The following is an 8,095-nucleotide window of genomic DNA, read 5'->3' as shown; positions in this document are numbered from 1 at the left end:
TGTTGTTTTGGTTTGTCAAGTTAAAAATATTAGGAATGATTTATATTTTGGAAGCAAGGGAAATCAATATTTATCTTATTTATTTTTCTTTTTGCGTGCAGAGTGGAGAATTATGGTTTACTGTGTATTTAACATCATATATTGTGAAGAAATCACTAATTTGTACTTATATAGTGAGTTTGTTGAGTAACTGTGAGAAATTTGGTTACATTTGAGCTAGAAATGTGATGGTTTAATTTGGACTTTAATTTATTAGAACTTGAAGTTATGATTCTAACTAATGACATGTATAGTTATCATGTTTGATAATTCAAGTTAATATTAAGTGGATCTCGGTTTTAGATAGTTGAGTACTTGAGTAAGGAAACATAGAAAGTTAATATTCTATGTTTTGAAATATTTAAACTATTTATGTATCCAATTTTGAGTTATTTGCTGTATTGTCAGGCAAGGACAAATCAATTGTCTTTTGGAATATTCATGATCATATATCTACATTAGCTGCACAACCAAAGACTGATAGGCCTGGTGATGAGCCTTCTGAGAGCCCTATTTGTATTAATAAGGTGTTTAGAAGGTGATTATGTGAGCCACATGTGATCCATCTTGATATTTATTTGCATTAATAGGGTGTTTAGAAGATGATTATGTGAAAATAACCCAAACCCGTTTAGAATAAAGTCAAACCTACGAGTTTTGTGTTAAAATTCTCACTCCCAACTTTGTAATGGATTTTAAGTTGATCGTGTTGTTATTGCTTATTTCAGCTCTCTGATTTCGGTCTTGCTAAATGGGCTACACCAACCGGACTGCAAATAACGTCTACTAATGTTGCTGGCACATTCCGGTTTGCATCTTCAATTTCAACTTCCAATTTTTGTGTTAAAAACTTTCTGTAAAGTTCCTCCATTCTTATCTCTAGATTATATGAATATGAAAGTGGGTTAATAGGATATGAACTTATACAATGCAGTTATTTGGCTCCTGAGTATTTTACGCACGGAAAAGTTACAGAGAAAATTGATGTGTATGCATTTTGTGTTGTGCTTCTTGAGCTTCTTACCGGAAGGAAGCCGATAAGCAATGGACATCTAAAGGGTGATGAGAGTTTGGTTATGTGGGTATGTAACTCAAATACACTTTTCTTTTTAATCTTTTGTTGTTTTTATGTTAAAAGAGACAAATTTGTTCGTGTTTAGGCAAAGCCAGTTCTGAATAGCGAGAAATTTTCAAGATTGTTGGACCCCATTTTGGGTGTTGACTATGATGTTGACCAAATGGAGTGCATGGCTCTTGCTGTTATGCTTTGTATCAAACGTGTACCTAGGGCTCGGCCCCAAATCACCATTGTGAGTCTTTTGTTCTGCTCAATGTTTTGTCCTAAAGTTGGTAAACAGGTGGGCCAGTGGGTCATACGGGTTTTAGTACCAGTCCAAAGTCCGGGCCATGTGTACCGAATCTAGGGGTTTCAATTTTTCACACGACCAAAAACACCCCATGAAAAATAATCATGTTTTGGGTTGTTGTATCCTACCCGTTTAGTAAACGGTTCGTGTTACCTGTTTAATACTTTTATTTAAACAAGTCGACCCGCTAACATGTTTAGTTACAGATCAACCCGCCAACCCGTTTAACTCATTAATTACAACCCACCAACTTGATTAACATGGTTACAACTTGATTACTACCCACAATCCGTCACATTTAGATATGGGTTAAACGGTTTGTGTTGAGGTTACACGATTTTAAGTGTGTCCGTGACAGGGTTGATGTTTTTGACACGAATAAATATGTGAGTTGTGTTCAGGTTGAACAAGTCAACCTGGCAGCCCACCAAGGTGACATGATTGACACCGTTGGTACTGATAGTAATTTATCAACTCGAGTTGAATTGAATTGAATTCCTTCTCTGGCAGATTCTCAAACTGCTTAAAGGTGAAGTAGAGGTGACAAAATGGGCCCGGCAAGAAGTCGACTAAATCGGAACCTATATCGGTATTCGTTTTTTGATTAGTACTGTTATTGTTATTTCATTTATACATTTATGATTAGTTTAAATTAAATTTTCCTGCCCGGGAAGTTCCCGGGTTATAACCTATCCTTTATATATACAAAAAAAAAACATTACATATACTCATCTTGTTTTTGTATGTTTTTATGGCTCTTTACAACTAGAAAAACTTTAAGAAACTGAATTAAAAATTTGTGGTGGAGATGAGGGAAAGATGATACTTTAGAGGTTAAAAATGTTATTTATATATTTTTATTTATTGTAAATTAAATTTTCCTACCCGAAAAGTTTCCGGGTTATAACCTAGTACATAGAAGATGAGAATACATGCTAAGAATCAGTCAAGGTAATTACTTAAATCTTGTCAGAGCATAAGAATACATATTATGGGACTCAGGGGTTAGACCATGGGGTATGGTGGGGCTTGGGTTGGGCATTGGTTGACACGTGGAATGGGGTGGCAGACATGGGTAAACCCACATTCAACACGGTATGGTGGGGCGGGGGTTTGGGGGGCGTGGGGTTGGTGGGCTTCGTGGGCTGACCTGCTGGGCTGACCCAATATTATTTAAAAAACAAATTTAATTTTTTTTAATATTTTTAAATAAAGAAAATTACAAAAAAAAAATTCCTAACTTTTATATTTGTTTTTTATCTCTTCTCTCAACGCCAAGACTAGTTCTAACTCGTCACCCTGTAGGTGATCAATCGGCTGGGATAGAATTTTCAAATCATCCCGTCTTTGTTTCAGGGCATCTCTAGCTTCCTTGATCCTTCGTATTTCGGCCCTTTGTTGTTGGAATACATTGAATGTATCCAACTTGCATGAAATGTCATCCGACTTGTCGCTGTATATTCCCCTACGCGAGCCAGAACTCCCAGCTGAAGGCGATGCCGTATCAGATCTAGATTTTTGAGCACGCCTTCTTGAGACATTTCTTCCATGCTTATGCCGGTTTGGGCTTGGCGAATCATCCAAAAGGTCCTCAAACTCTTGATCTCGTGCATCAGATTGGGCTTGGGACGAGGCCCTTGACCTTTTACTAGACGAGTTAGTTTCGCTACCAGTGGGGATAGTCGCCCACTTTGGATGGAATTTACAAATCTCCCAACAATGCATGCAACGAAAGTTGGTGTTCATATTTGATTTGAATGCATTTACTGCATTTGTCAAAACGTCGGCTTCGGTTTCACCACTTTTAGGGTTTTGATTTGCTTTATTTAAAAAACCACTAAATTTTGTAAGTTGGGAGGTTATCTCGCTCCACTTTGAGGATAAGCTATCGTTTTCACGATAAGTCCCCCTACCCATTTCTTCATGGAATAGTCTACTAACCGATTCCCACAGGGCGGTTCGATGTTGCGAATTTCCTATTTTAATAAAAAAATATTAATATATTACAAAGTTATATAAAAAATAACCATTCCATTAATATAAACAAAGGTTAAGAATACCTAAAGTTGAATGTTGAGATTGTTCACACCAAGCCCTCGCCAATGCAACTTCTTCAACATAGACCCATTTTTGTTTGTTTTCGTTTGGCGGTTTCAACTACTTTATCCTCCTCGGTTTTTTTTCTTACGACTTCTCTTTTTGAGGGGTTTCGATGCGGAAGGACCATCATCGGGTGGTTGAGTTTCGGGAACGGTTTCGTTTTGTGAAAGGTCGATGGAGGTTCGTGAAAGGTTGATGGGCGATTGTGTAAACGGGGTAGGTATCGAATCATCAGAGTGTGGGAAGTTAGTAAATACACGATTCCCAAGAAGCGATGCATAACTCGCTTCATGGGGCATAGAAGAGTGTATGAAAAATGGACGAGGAATTGGACGATTGTGTGGTGAGCTAGGATTAGTTTCTTGGAATGCATACGGGTTTGTCGGGTCATAATCACGGTTATAAGGATGCATTTTTTCGTATTGTAGAAGGAGAATTTGAAGATGTATAGAAGATGTGGTTGAATTTGGTAAAAAATGGAAGAAAAATGTGAGTTTTATAGTGAAAAAATGGAAGAAAAAATTAATTTTTTTTTAATATAGCTGTTGGCCAACGGCTAGCCCAACGGCTATTTTCTTTTGGCCATTCACAAACCGCCATGTCACCTTGCTCCCCCGCCCCACGCCCGGCTTGAAACCCAAGCCCCAAGGGGCCACGCCCCAACCCAAGCCCACCCAGGGTGGTGCCTTGGGCGTTTTCCCCCAACCCACGCCCCAACCCAAGCTCCATACCCCACGGCCATAGGGCGATTGCGGGCGTGGGTGAGGGATTGTGGTAGTTGGATTTATGGGAACCCCAACGGTTAGACCCTTTAAAAATAGTAAAAAACAAATCATTTTTTTACATATTTAATCCATTCCATTCAAACAAAAAAGTGACCGTATCAAGTTCTAGTTCGCAACTGTTTTCAATGACCACATCTTAAACGAGACGGTGAGACCACCAATGAACATCTAGTATGTGACTATTTTTTGTGAAATTCCCGTCTATGATGCAAATCTTTTTAGGCGATGATTTCAAAATGAATCGGCGGTTTTTCTATTAATAGTTGGAGATTTGAAGCGAGTGTATGAATTTTTCCAACAAATAGTGACGCTAGGGAAAAACTCGTTTTCACGACGTTACAAAGTGTATGCCCGTTATTCGTCAACTTGTGTACGACACTTCCCGAGACACGTGGGATAAATAAATTGAAGATGTTGGAAAAAAATATTGCGAGTTAGTCTTTATTATTATTATTGTTATTATTATTATTATTATTATTATTATTATTATTATTATTATTATTATTATTATTATTATTTGTTGTTGTTTAACTGCAATATAAAAAAAATAAAAGAATACACCATTGGATAAATCAATTCAGTATATTCTATAAGGCCAATTGGATTTTAACACCTCTAACTTTGAAGAGTTGGCCGATAACACCCGCAACTAACACTTTGATCTGTGACACTCGAAACTTTTAATTTTGTTTGTCATTTCACCACTCAGTTAAAAAATGACTAACTGAGTTAGTCCTTCCATCCTACATGGCATCATTAATCCTACGTGGACTATATGACGTGGACTATAATTGCAGATGTGGCACATTCATGGTATAAAAGCCATCTTCTTCTTCGATTTTAACCCTGCACAAACAAGGGAAACCCTAAATTAAGGCCATACGCATGAATCGACCCAAATCCAAACCCTAATTTGCTCCCTAATTTGCTCATCATGAGATCAGAGCAAACCTTCAACTTATTGGCTGATCGACATGTCTACTTCTTCCAACTCTTCATGTAATACCAACCGAATCCCTAAAATATTCAAGGTGGACATGGATGGGAAGTTGTATTGTCATCACGAGATCAGAGTTGTTATTCGCGTAGCAGGAAGGAGAAGTGTTCAATGTGGTGCTGAATTTTACGGTTGCTCACAATGGCCGGTAAGTCTTGTGTATCCATGTATTGAATTTAACTTGTTTTTGAACTGACGACATGATGTTGGTTTGTAGCGAGACGACTGCAAGTTCTTTATGTGGAAAAAAGATTTCGACAAATTATTCGAAGTTCATTCAACTTGCAGCTCAAGTGCAGTTACAAGAAGTGATGCTATGACCGGGAATGAATATAATTTGCAATTGCGGAACAACTTGCTATCTCAAGAGAACAATATGTTGAAACGACAAATTTGTGCGAAAGAATTCATGTTGAAGCAACAGTTTGTGTTTAGTTTGTTTGTTATCATTGCCATGTTGTTTTACGTAGTGTATCGAATTTAACTTGTTTTTGATTGTACGTTCTTTGAACACATGAATGAATGTAGTGAAGTTGGGCTTTGATGTCTTTATTTGAACACATGAATGAATGTACCATATGTGCAGACCATTTGCAGACCAAAACCCCTGTGACCACAAGAGACTTTGACTTTGAAAACTCTATGTGACTATTTGAAACAAGTAAATAGCTACCAAAACAAGTAAATAACTACCATTGTGCAGACCATTTGAAACCACATGTGCAGACCAAAACAATACAGCACATGCAGACCATTTGACCATATACCCCTGTGACCATATATATGCAGAATGACCATATACCCCTGTGACCATATATATGCAGATTAAAACAAGTGTGCAGACCATGTAGACCATTTGAAACCACATGTGCAAACCAAAACAAGTGTGCAGAGTATGCAGAATGACCATTATACCCCTGTGACCATATATGCAGACCAAAACAAGTGTGCAGACATAAGTTAACTGCAGAATGACTTTAAGTTAACTGCAGAATGAGTTTAAGTTAACTGCAGACATAAGTTAACTGCAGAATGACCATTATACCCCTGTGACCATATATGCAGACCAAAACAAGTGTGCAGACATAAGTTAACTGCAGAATGACTTTAAGTTAACTGCAAAATGAGTTTAAGTTAACTGCAGACATAAGTTAACTGCAGAATGACCATTCTACCCCTGTAACCATACATGTGCAGACATAAGTTAACTGCAGAATGACCATTCTACCCCTGTGACCATACATGTGCAGACATAAGTTAACTGCAAAATGAGTTTAACCAGTTTAACCATTCAAAAGATTCAACACAGCAGTCATAAGTTTACATAGTCATAAGTTTACATAGTCATTACACAACCAACAAAAGATTAACCATTAACCATTCATAACATATTAACTAACTGCAGCCTTCTCCATTGGTCTTCCCCTTTTACTTGGCCTTCCTCTTTTAGTTAGCCTTCCCCTTTTACTTGCTTTTTTCCTTCCGATTTCTGCCGCATTTTGAGAATCTGTTAACATTAAACAAATTTAGGAAACAATCATATAATCAATAAATCAACTGAATATATTGAGTTCACCTTTAACTGTGCATTTTCTCTTGTTGTGACCTCTTTCTCCACAAATCCCACATGTCATTACAACCCCATGCTTAGTCAGTTTGCCTGGTTTCTTGGGATCCTCATGAGGGTCCCTCTTTCTGTTTTTCTTAGGCCTACCAGGTGCCTTTTTGATTGGAGGCGGATCCATTGGATAATCAACCTTCGGCCAAAACTTTTCACTAGGCAATGGTGGGATTGAGTACTCATAAGTTCTCATGTATGTTTCTTTGTGGTAACATGGGTCAACATAATCCTCAGCATTCTTATGCAAAAATCCAGCCACAGCACACACATGCTTACAAGGATACCCCCTTAATTGCCACTTTCTACATGTGCAGGTCTTATTTTCCAAGTCAACTGTAACATCATCAACATCTCTAACTTGGAAAACCTGATAAGATGAGGGGTATACCTCACACCTAAAGGCTGCATCTTTTGAGAAATCAAGTTTCTCCTGGATATTGGGGCAAATGACCACATCTTTGGCTTCCATTTCAGTTCTTTTGATGACTAACCTACTCATGATTTGAACCCTAATGTCCTCTAGCAGGTATATAATATGCTTTGACCTTGCAGTTATGATATAACCATTAAATGTTTCTGCCATGTTGTTTACAATGACATCACATTTAGTGTGAGTTTTCAAGTAGCACATGTTAAATGCTTTGGGATCCTGCTTTAAGATTGCCTCTACTGCATCCTGGTTTATGGCCCTCATTTCATCAATGGCTTGGAGGTAATCAGGTTCACAGTATGCTCTTGCAGCTTTCCAATACAATTCCTTGAGCTCCTCATCCTTAAAATTCTTGTGCCAATTTGCATAGATGTGCCTTGCACAGTTTCTATGCTCTGCTCTTGGCCAAATAAGTGCCACAACATTTAAAAGACCCTGCAGATAAATGATTATTAAACTTAGACATTACAACAGAAGATAATTATTCATTGTAATAATTGACATGCTTTAGCCTTGTAGGCCAGCCACTTGGTGGTTATTACTCTATACTTATGTTTCACAGCCAATATGATTTCCTTAGCCGACCAGTTGGGCTTGGATTTAAACACTTGCAGGAACTCATTAGCTATGAACATTGCAGTTAGCTGTCTATTCTTTACCATGTTTCTTTGGCATGTATGTGTATGCTTCACTCTCTTTACCAAGTAACACTCTTTCCCTTTATGAAGTGAACAATGTATAAAGAATGAACACCCT

General features: G+C 37.7%; 1 long non-coding RNA gene across 1 annotated transcript; it reads left to right on the top strand.

Moving 5' to 3' along the window:
• Positions 1-659: 659 nt before the first annotated feature.
• Positions 660-1,975, top strand: LOC118484660. Its single transcript, XR_004873801.1, has 4 exons — positions 660-847; positions 974-1,121; positions 1,200-1,349; positions 1,917-1,975. It is a non-coding gene; the product is annotated as an uncharacterized LOC118484660 (long non-coding RNA).
• Positions 1,976-8,095: the final 6,120 nt, after the last annotated feature.

This window comes from Helianthus annuus, chromosome 12 (assembly GCF_002127325.2).
Source record: "Helianthus annuus cultivar XRQ/B chromosome 12, HanXRQr2.0-SUNRISE, whole genome shotgun sequence".
Taxonomy (NCBI): domain Eukaryota; kingdom Viridiplantae; phylum Streptophyta; class Magnoliopsida; order Asterales; family Asteraceae; genus Helianthus; species Helianthus annuus.
Note: the sequence above shows the minus strand (reverse complement) of the source record. Positions and strands in the feature narration are given on the sequence as shown.